The following is a 10,741-nucleotide window of genomic DNA, read 5'->3' as shown; positions in this document are numbered from 1 at the left end:
GGGGGGGGGGGGCTGGGATGTGATCAGTGGTAGTTCTCCCCAGTACAACAACAACAAGCAGTCTTGGCAGCTTGAGGAGGTAGCCTGGTGAGGACAGGGCTCTGGGGTGACGGGTAGGGTGAGAAGTGGAGGAGCTGCAGGGAGGGACCATTAACTGGAGAGATACTTTGGAGGTAGAATTGGTGGGGACCCGTTAGGGAGGGTGAGGCTGATTGGACATTGTTTTGCAAAGGGATAAAGCAAAACCCTAGGTCTGCCTTTTTCCTGGGGACACTTAAAAAATTTAAGAAGATCCTAAACCAAGTGAATACACATGAACAACTCCTGAAAACACGTCTCATCTTTGCCTTCAGGGAACCAGGATGTAGGCGCCTCTAACCTGATTGGCTACAGACACTCCACTTCTTTCTTTAATTAGGCTCCTCATTAAGACCCTCCGCTGTTAATTATTCCCAGCCTCCTGGGTGGGATGGGACCTTTACTCTTAGGATTCCAGCCCAGCGCTGTCTTCAGAAATGCTTTAACATGGCTTTACTTATGCCTTGGCGCCAGACTTGGGCCGCGGGGACTCAGATGCTCCCCTGTGACCATCAGGATTGAAAACAGAGTCCCATTTGAGATCATTCATTTCCCAAGGATCTTAAGTGTCTCCTCCTCTGTGAGGCCTCTTGCTGATGACTCTAAAACAGGAATCCTGCTTCTCTGTCCCCTCCAGCTGGGTACCCAGGGCTTTGTTCATTCACAAACAACCACTACTCCTCTGGTGACTTGTTCAACACCCTCCCCCACCAGGTATGCACCCCCAAGAGCAGGCAGCACTCTTTGTTCATTGCTGTGCCTGCAGCACCCGAGCACACTATAGACACCTACCTAGTAGGTTGCTTTATAAATATCTGCCCACTAAAGTCACTTGACCAGGGCTGGAAAATTCCAGCCAATCTCTCCTTTTCCTTGTGTCTCTGTAGCCCCAGAGTTATGAGCACCAGTCACCTCGGTCCAGAGCCCCAAACCCTGTCTTCCCCTCACCTCTCTATAGCATGTTGTTTCCAAGGGGACTTATTAGCCTCCAGTGGCTGCCACCTACATCAAGCCACTGAGATCAAAGAGGTTACTGATAACAGAAGAAGGCGCATTTTCTTGTTAACATGATGGATGGTTCCCGAAGGATCATTGCAAGTATAATTGAGTTCAGTCAAGAACTATGAATGCCAGCACTGTGCTCAGAGCTGTCAAGACCACATGATTCCTGATCCCTCTTGGAGTTCCCAATCTAGTGGGCTCCCCAAAATCTTCTCCAAGAACCATCTGTCCCCCAGAGTCGTCGGCTCTGAGACCAGGGAATCCAGCTCCTTCCCTTCCAGAGCCCTGCATGTGGCATTTTCAACTTCTCTCAGGAAGGAATCTATGCCTTAAACCCACCTCCCTCAGCTCTAGACCAAGGGGATAACAGGAATGAAGTTCCCGTAGCCCAGTCCTTTGGCTCATTAACGAGATGACCTTGAGCACGTGACCTCGAAAAGCCTCATTTCTTCACCTGCACAATGGAAAGTAAGAGTCCTCATCCCACAGGGTTATTAGGAGGATTAAATTAGACGATGGTAATGATTGCTAACACCTTTTGAGCTCTTTACTGGTGCCAGAGAGTGTGCAAGAACTTTGTGTGCATTATCATATTTAATCTTCCTAACAGCCCCGAAGGGAGGGCCATGCCCGCTGTTTTTAGAGATGAAGACAGGTTACATTTTTGCCCAGGGTCACATGGCAAGGACGTGGTGCCACTAACCCACTCCTTACCCAGTCTCCCCATGAATGCAGCTTGTGGCTTGTGGGCACACATGCTCCAGGAATGGTGCCTCTTATTTATCATCCCACTACAAGGCTCCCCCAGCTCTAACCATTCCCCAGGATTGGCCTGAGATTGCCCAGCAGCCAGACCTTCCAGACGTGTTTTATTCTGGTTCCAGATCCTGAATCTGGATCCTTCCAAAAACTCAGATAGAAATGGACAGTGGTGGAAGGCCAGCCTTTCCAATAACCTCCCAGCAGCCCAATCGTGGTGGCCACCCAGAGCTCAGTGCTGGTTGAAGACCCAGATTGGAGCCTCCCTGGAGAAGCTGGCGGCCATGGTGAATCAAAAGACTAATTTTGATGGCCTTGTTCCTTCACTCTACCCTCCCGGTACCATCCGGTACTGTCCTGAGCCAAAACAGCAGGGGTCTAGAAGGTAGCTCCTCCGGGTACCACTGGGACAAGCATGACTTGGTTCCAAAGAAAATGATAGTATGAGATCATTCATTATAATATTTAGCTCCCAGAAGAAACCACTGCAAGCCTCATCCAAACCACAGACAGCTTTGGCAGCCCCAGTATCCTCTAACAGTTACATAAGCTCTGCAGGGAAATAAATACCAACTCATCTTGAAGGAATTTTAAGGGCTAATAAACCTTAACTAGTCTGTACAGAGAGGGCTCCTTTCCGAGGGAGGGACTGCGGTTTTAGAGAGGAAGGACTGAGAGGGCTTAGGGGCTGGGCTGGGAGGCAGAGCTCCTGGGCCTGGCTGCATGTGTTCCTGAGAGAGGCTCAGACTTGCCGCTCCACATCTCCAAGGCCAGTCCTGCCCCCAAGCTACCTCCTCACACACCATCAGAATCCACCCCAGCTGTCTCTTCTAAATAGTGAGCACCCCATCATAGAAGGGGTTCAAGCATGCAAATGTCAACTGTGTGGCTTTAAAGACCTTCTTGTTCTGAGGTTTTATTATGACGCTATGGTGCTCAGGTATAAGAACTTAGCCTGGCCATCAACAAAAGGCAGGAGAGCAGAAGAGAAAGAATTTGCATCCAGAGCCTGAAGATATTGTGCTGTCTGGGTGACCTTGGCAGGTTGCTCTCTTGGCCTCCCCTACGACCCGAAGGCTGGAAGGGACAGATAAATTGTGGGTGTATGAAAACTCCCCTACAAATTGTGAAATGTTTGCCAACAGTGAGATGCCACCGACATCAGTGAGATGCCAGGTGCTGAGATGGTGGCTTTTTGCCTGTGGTCTTGAAGAAGCCCTAGACCATTACTCCAGGATCCGCTTCTTCCACTGCCTTGCATTTTCTGAGGGAAGCAAAGCAAACGTGTGAGGGTTAAGGCTGTGGATTGTGAGCCAGTCTCCTGGAGGCTGAATCCTTGACCTCTCTGTGCCTCATTTTTCTCATTTGATATTTGTACAATACTAGCACCTATTTTAGAAAATTGTTAGGGGGGGGGGTTAAACAAATATAAGATATATCAAGTGCTTAGAACACTGGCATAAAACAAGTGCTATGTAAGGCTTTGCTCTTCTTATTAATATATTAGCCAGCTAGTTAAGTTTCTACTAGTTATTGGAAAGTTTTTGGGGAAAGAAAATAAGAAGGGTAAATTTGATAGAGGAAAATAAAAACAGTGACTTCCATTTAATGAGACTGACTATGTGTCAGGCCCCAGGCTAATCATTTATACATATGATCTAACATCCAAAACAGTCCTTTGAGGAGGTAGTGTAATTGTTTCCACTTTATAGGACATGAGACTAAGCCTCAGCAAGGTTATGTGACTTGTCTAATATCACAAAGCAGGTCAACAATGTTGTCAGCGGTCAGTACTCAGGCCACTTCCGGGTTATTTCTTAGGCCTCTGGGAGGTGCAGCAGGGTTGAACCCTGGTGATCTGAGTCCCTACCATGAGGGACTGAAAGGAAAAATGACAGGTGGTGTGTCATAAACACGACTGGTGAGACTCAGGCCACACCCAGTGCCTGGCTATGCACTGGGATCCTGGTGTCTGGTTTTCAAGGAGGAGAAGCACAGCAATCAGGTCCAAATAAGAAAGCCAAGTGTTTGGGTGAAAATGTCAAATTTGAAGGAAGCATCAGGTGCAAGAAGAAACTAAGTCCCAGCCCAGCTGGGGTGCCATTCCTCCTACCTGTGGACAGAAATCGGGGAACACACTCCCAGAGGGGTGAGTCTGGGCAGGTCGGACAAATGCCAGGAGGTAAGGCCACCTGCTCATGTTAGGCCAGGCCCAGGGAGAGGTGATGAGAAAGTGGGCTGACTGAGATGCAGCCTGCGTAACCAGGGAAAACACAAGGCAAAATCATCTGAGATTTCCCGGGCTAGAAAGGCACCCCCAGACCAGCCTCAGCAACCGCATTCCCAGAGCGCCAGGACTTAGGCTTCATTGCTTGCCCCATCCACAACAGAGGCCCTCCAGCAAAGATCTGTTCTCCCCTGTACATTAAAACACCTGCTTCGGCTGGGCATAGTGGCACACGCCTGTAATTCCAGCAACTCGGGAGGCTGAGGCAAGAGGATTGCAAGTTCTAGGCCAGCCTCCTCAACTTAGCAAGATCCTGTCTCTAAACAAAATCAAAAAAATAAAAAAGGATTGGGGATGTAGGTTTGTGGCAGAGCACCCCTGGGTTCAATCCTCAGTACTGCAACACCAACTACTACTACTGTGTCCCTGTCCCTAAATTCTTACTGGCCAACAATGCCCATAGGAAAAAAAGCTGTTTGATCCTCACTCCTCACACTTTTAGGATTCCCCAAACACGCATAGGCTGCAGTGCTCTGGGAAGGTGGGGGCCACTCCTCTGTGCCAGGTACTGTGCTAAGCACTATCAAGCTATTGGAGATCTGGGTGCTTGAAGGGCACAGACTGGAGAAAGTTGTGGTCAAATGGGGACCTGTGGAGGACGGAAACCTTGGGATCCCTAGGAAAATCCTGAATAAATGTGTCTGTGAAGTCCTGCCTTGTCTGCTCCTCCTTGGAGAGCAGACTCTGAGTTGGTAGCTTGGGTCTCCTTCCCCAGCCCTGGGAAATGCTCCACATCCATGAGCAGGAGCACACGGGCCAGCTGTGTCAGCCCACCCGGCTCCCAGCAAGGCACTCACCCCACAGAGCCTCCCCCACGTGGCAGGCAGGCAGCTGGCAGCTTGTTTTATGAACATCCAAAATCCATGAGGAACCACAAAACCACACTGGGCTGTAAACAGCCAATCAGGAAGGGAGCCGAGGCTGGGGATGCCGCGTCCTTCTCCCAGGCAGGCTCCTGCTGTGCTCGGCCAGGGCGACTGTCCTGTGCGGAGCAGCAATGGGCATCTGTTTCCTTCCCATTAGGGGCCACTGACTTCCAAGTCTCCCCAGCCAGCTCTGTGGGCCAGGAACACGTGCTTTCTCCCCAGGTAGACTTGAAAGTAGGGAATGGGGGGAGAGGGGTGGTCCATGACAAAGCTCTGAAACTTGTGGAGACAACTGGCAACCTTTTCAAGTATCTGGAGTCTTCTCACTGCTCATTGCTAACTTCTGAATTCAGGGGAGAAATCAGGGGCTTGGGGAACTCTGGTGGCTAAAGAATGGTATGGGAGAAAGGTGACATCATTTTCTGAAATTCATTTTTCATTGAACACTATGTGGTGGATGCTTTTGTGTCAGGAAATAAGAATTGTACTGCATTCAGTTTAATGATGGTGGATAATATTTCCACATGCCTTTCCCAGTTGTGCGATTTGGAGGATATAGAGATGGATAGATAGTCAAACCAGTGAAGAGTTAAGGCTTTTCTCCACCCTTCTTGTTTTTATCACTTTCCCAATATTACAAATCGTAAGGTCTCAGCTTAGCTGTTACCTTCTTCTGAAAGCAGCCCCCTAACCATTTTGGTGGGTAAATTTGATAGAGGAAAATAAAAACAGTGACTTCCATTTAATGAGACTTCCACCTATTAATATTATTATTATTATTATTATTGACATATATATTATTGTTGACACTGTGTTGCCCAGGATGATCTTGAATTTGCTTCTCCTACCTCAGTCCCCTGAGTAGCTGGGTACAGGCGAGTGCCACTGCATGAGGCTGTCTATTGTTCCTTTTCTTTCTTCTTTTTTTTTTTTTCCTTCTTCAATATTGAACTGGGAATTGAACGCTCCACCATGCCCGACTGCCATTATTCTTTTTTGAATTGAACCCAGGGGCGCTTAACCACTGAGCCACATCCCCAGCCCTATTTTGTATTTTATTTGGAGACAGGGTCTCACTGAGTTGCTTAGCATTTCTCTTTTGCTGAGGCTGACTTTGAACTTGAGATCCTCCTGCCTCAGCCTCCGGAGCCACTAGGATTATAGGCATGTGCCACTGTACCCAGCTCTGTTATTTTTTTTTTTTCAAATCATTTTATCTTTAATAACGTGGCAATAATTCAAAATATGAAAAACGTGTTCCCTTTAAAGAGGATGCCACCATGATGGCCTCATACAAGCATGATCAAGGGCAAGGAGGAGACCGGATTCCAAAGGGCACGGGTGGTAAGAAGGTTTCATGGCTCACAGATTGACATGTTTGGTTATGAATTCTCCGAAAGGGAGCAAGCAACAGACGAGACATGAAATTTAAGGGACCCTCAGAGAACAGGGCGTGGTTGCTGGGTCATGAGCACCTTGAAAGGTTTCTTGGTGGTGATTCAGTGTCGGGAGTATTTGCCATCCAGGGAGAACCGAGCAGGAGGGGCTGAGCAGGTCTGTTGTCCCATGGGGTCAAATTTCTTCAGTTGTGTCGACCCGATCTCTTTGCTCATTGAGATAATACTGGAGAAACATGACCATGTTTAAACCTGAGGCTCCAAGTCCATCTGCACCTCGTGTCCATCAATTTCCTTTTCCATTCTTCTTCTTCTTCTTTTTTTTTTTTTGTAGGTGTTGTCTGTAGTGGTTTTGTATTTTTTTTTTAGACTTTTATTTATTTATTTATTTTTAGTCATACATGACAGCAGAATGTATTTTGACATATAATACATACATGGAATGTACATACATCAATCATATTGTCTATTCTATTCTGCTGCCCTTCCTATCCTCCCTACTCCTCCCCTCCTCTCCCATCCTTTCTCTCTATCCAATCTAATGTGACACACTTTTTTTTCTTTTTCTCATCACAACATCATATATGTATTCTGTATAACAATGAGGTTCTCCTTCCATCTTCCGTGCAACTCCCCTTCTTCCTTTCCCCCCCACCCCATCTCTCTTCCCTACTTAGTGGTAGTCTTCTTCTCATGTTCTTCCTCCCTATCCCATTTTGAGTCACCCCCCTTATATCAGAGAAGACATTTGGCATTTGTTTTTTAGGGATTGGCTAACTTCACTTAGCATAATCTGCTCTAATGCCATCCATTTGCCTGCAAATGCCATGATCTTGTTATTTTTTAGTGCTGAGTAATATTCCATTGTGTATAAATGCCACATTTTTTTTTATCCATTCATCTATTGAAGAGCATCTAGGTTGGTTCCACATTCTAGCTATTGTGAATTGTGCTGCTATAAACATTGATGTGGCTGTGTCCTTGTAGTATGCTCTTTTTAGGTCTTTTGGGTATAGTCCGAGAAGGGGAATAGTTGGGTCAAATAGTGGGTCCATTCCCAGCTCCATACTGCTTTCCAAATTGGCTGCACCAATTTGCAGTCCCACCAGCAATGTATGAGTGTACCTTTTTCCCCCCCGAATCCTCGCCAGCACTTATTGTTGTTTGACTTCATAATGGCTGCCATTCTTATTGGAGTGAGATGGTATCTTAGAGTAGTTTTAATTTGCATTTCTCTGACTGCTAGAGATGGTGAGCATTTTTTCATGTATTTGTTGATTGATTGTATATCCTCTTCTGAGAAGTTTCTGTTCAAGTCCTTGGCCCATTTGTTGATTGGGTTATTTGCTTTTTTGTTGTTTAACTTTTTGAGTTCTTTGTATACTCTAGAGATTAGAGCTCTATCTGATGTTTGAGGGGTAAAAATTTGTTCCCAGGATGTAGGCTCCCTATTCACCTCGCATATTATTTCTCTTGTTGAGAAAAAACTTTTTAGTTTGAATTTGTCCCATTTGTTGATTCTTGGTTTTAACTCTTGTGCTATAGATATCTTATTAAGAAATTTGGGGCCTGCCCCCATGTGATGAATATTAGGGCCAACTTTATCTTCTATTTGACGCAGAGTCTCTGGTCTGATTCCTAGCTCCTTGATCTATTTTGAGTTGACTTTTGTGCATGGTGAGAGAAAAGGATTCAGTTTTATTTTGTTGCATATGGATTTCCAGTTCTCCCAGCACCATTTGTTGAAGATGCTATCCTTTCTCCATTGCATGCTTTTAGCCCCTTTGTCTAATATAAGGTAATTGTAATTTTGTGGATTTGTCTCTGTGTCCTCTATTTTGTACCATTGGTCTACCGGCCTGTTTTGGTGCCAGTACCATACTGTTTTTGTTACTATTGCTCTATAGTATAGTTTAAAATCTGGAATCGAGATACCACCAATTTCACTCTTCCTGCTTAGAATTACTTTAGCTATTCTGGGTCTCTTGTTTTTCCAGATGAATTTCATGATTGCTTTTTCTATTTCTGCAAGGAATGTCATTGGGATTTTGATGGGAATTGCATTGAATTTTTAAAGTGCTTTTGGTAATATGGCCATCTTAATAATATTAATTCTACCAATCCATGAGCAAGGTAAATCCTTCCATCTTCTAAGGTCTTCTTCTAGTTCTCTCTTTAGGGTTCTGTAGTTTTTGTTGTATAGTTCTTTCACCTCTTTTGTTAAGTTGATTCCCAGGTATTTTATTTTATTTTTTGAGGATATTGTGAGTGGGGTAGTTGTCCTCATTTACATTTCAGAGAATTTGTCACTGATATACAAGAATGCCTTTGATTTATTGGTATTGATTTTATATCCTGCCACTTTGCTGAATTCATTTACTAGTTCTAGAAGTTTCTTGGTTGAATTTTTTGGGTCTGCTAGGTATAGGATCATGTCATCGGCAAATAGTGCTAATTTAAGTTCTTCTTTTCCTATTTTGATGCCTTTAATTTCTTTCGTCTGTCTAATTGCTCTGGCCAGTGTTTCAAGAACTATGTTGAATAGAAGTGGTGAGAGAGGGCATCCCTGTCTTGTTCCAGATTTTAAAGGGAATGCCTTCAATTTTTCTCCATTTAGAATGATGCTGGCCTGAGGCTTACCATAGATAGCTTTTACCATTTTGAGGTAATTTCCTGTTATCCCTAATTTTTCTAGAGTTTTGAACATAAAGGGATGCTGTATTTTGTCGAATGCTTTTTCAGCATCTATCGAGATGATCATATTGTTCTTATCTTTAAGTCTATTGACGTGGTGAATTACATTTATTGATTTCCATATATTGAACCAGCCTTGCATCCCAGGGATGAATCCCACTTGGTCATGGTGCACGATCTTTTTGATATGTTTTGTATCCGATTTGCCAGAATTTTATTGAGGATTTTTGCATCTAAATTCATTAGGGATATTGGTCTGAAGTTTTCTTTCTTTGAAGTGTCTTTATTTGGTTTTGGAATCATCCATTATTCTTTATCTTTGAAGGTTTTCATTTCTTTCAGAGCACTTCATCACAATGGCAACTAGATATTTGTTGCTTGCTTATTGTCAGCTGCTCTACTGTTATAAACTTCATAAGAATATGCATATCCTAAGTGCCTAGCATAATTCCTAGCACATAACAAATGTCCAATTAATATTTTTTGAATGAAAAAAAATCTGTAGAATGGGATAAACAATTTGCAAACCATATGCCTAAGGGAGTGATATTCAGAATATATAAATAACTTCTGCAACTCAACAAGGACAACAATAAAACAAAATTTTAAAAAATTAAAAAAATATATTTGTTGAATGAATAAAAGCTAAATTCAGTGGGAGACGCCAAGAAGCATAAGATGTGGTCTAGTGTTACTATTTAGGTAGTGAGAAGATGGGCATGTGGAAAAAAGTCACCAATAAATGAGCATTGAGCATATGGTCTTTTTATTTATTTATTTATTTATTTATTTATTTATTTTAGTTGTAGATGAACACTATACCTTTATTTAGTTTTTTTTTTTTAATGTGGTGTTGGGGATCAAACCCAGTGACTCCTGCATGCTAGGAAAGCACTCTACCATCGAGCCATAACCCCAACCCAAGCATATGGTCTTGGAGTAATTATTGAAGTCATTGATAGGTAAAAAAAATCTGAAACTTTAGTTAAATTCCACAACTTCTCGTACCAAAATTGACTCAAAATGGATCATTGATCTAAAAGTAAAATATAAAACTTTTAGAAGAAAATCTTAATAATACTGATGAGTTCTTAGATCTGATACCAACATCACAATTCATAAAAGAAAATTAAAAAAATTGGTGTATCATCCTTAAAGAGAAGGAGGGCAGTAAATACCACGTCTCTTGCTATTTCCAAAAACCTAACCAAGTTAAGGGAGCAATGAGAGCCAGCCTGGAGCGGAATGTCCAGATACAGACTATCCTGAAGGACTCTGGCTTCCCCCCCCCCGTGCACACTGGGGACTAGGGCCAGCTAGTGTCATCGTAGAAAGCTACTTTCTCGCACGTGTGCCAGGACAGTTCCTCCGCGGGGTGCTGGCCATACTAGTAAAGCCAGTTGATGCCACTGTCACTGCTCCTGCAGCCAAACATAGAAAACCCTCTTTCAGAGGTAACAAGGCACTGTGGAAAGGATACATGTCACATGTCCAGCCAGCTGCCACTGGACAAAACGCCATGATGGAGAGGAGAAGGCAGTGAAGGATGGAGGTGCTCTCTGTTCAGCCTATTGCCCCTGGACCTTCCCTGTAAGCACTTCTGCATTTTGCATTTTGCATAAAATCTTATGCTTTATGCACTGGCTCTCTGTGTGGGC

At 44.1% G+C, this 10,741-nt stretch overlaps 1 pseudogene; it reads right to left on the bottom strand.

Annotated features, from left to right (window-relative positions):
- Positions 1-6,431: 6,431 nt before the first annotated feature.
- Positions 6,432-6,627, bottom strand: LOC107135552 (annotated as a pseudogene).
- Between the last annotated feature and the right edge of the window lie 4,114 nt (positions 6,628-10,741).

This window comes from Marmota marmota, unplaced genomic scaffold, assembly GCF_001458135.2.
Source record: "Marmota marmota marmota unplaced genomic scaffold, marMar, whole genome shotgun sequence".
NCBI lineage: Eukaryota > Metazoa > Chordata > Mammalia > Rodentia > Sciuridae > Marmota > Marmota marmota.
Note: the sequence above shows the minus strand (reverse complement) of the source record. Positions and strands in the feature narration are given on the sequence as shown.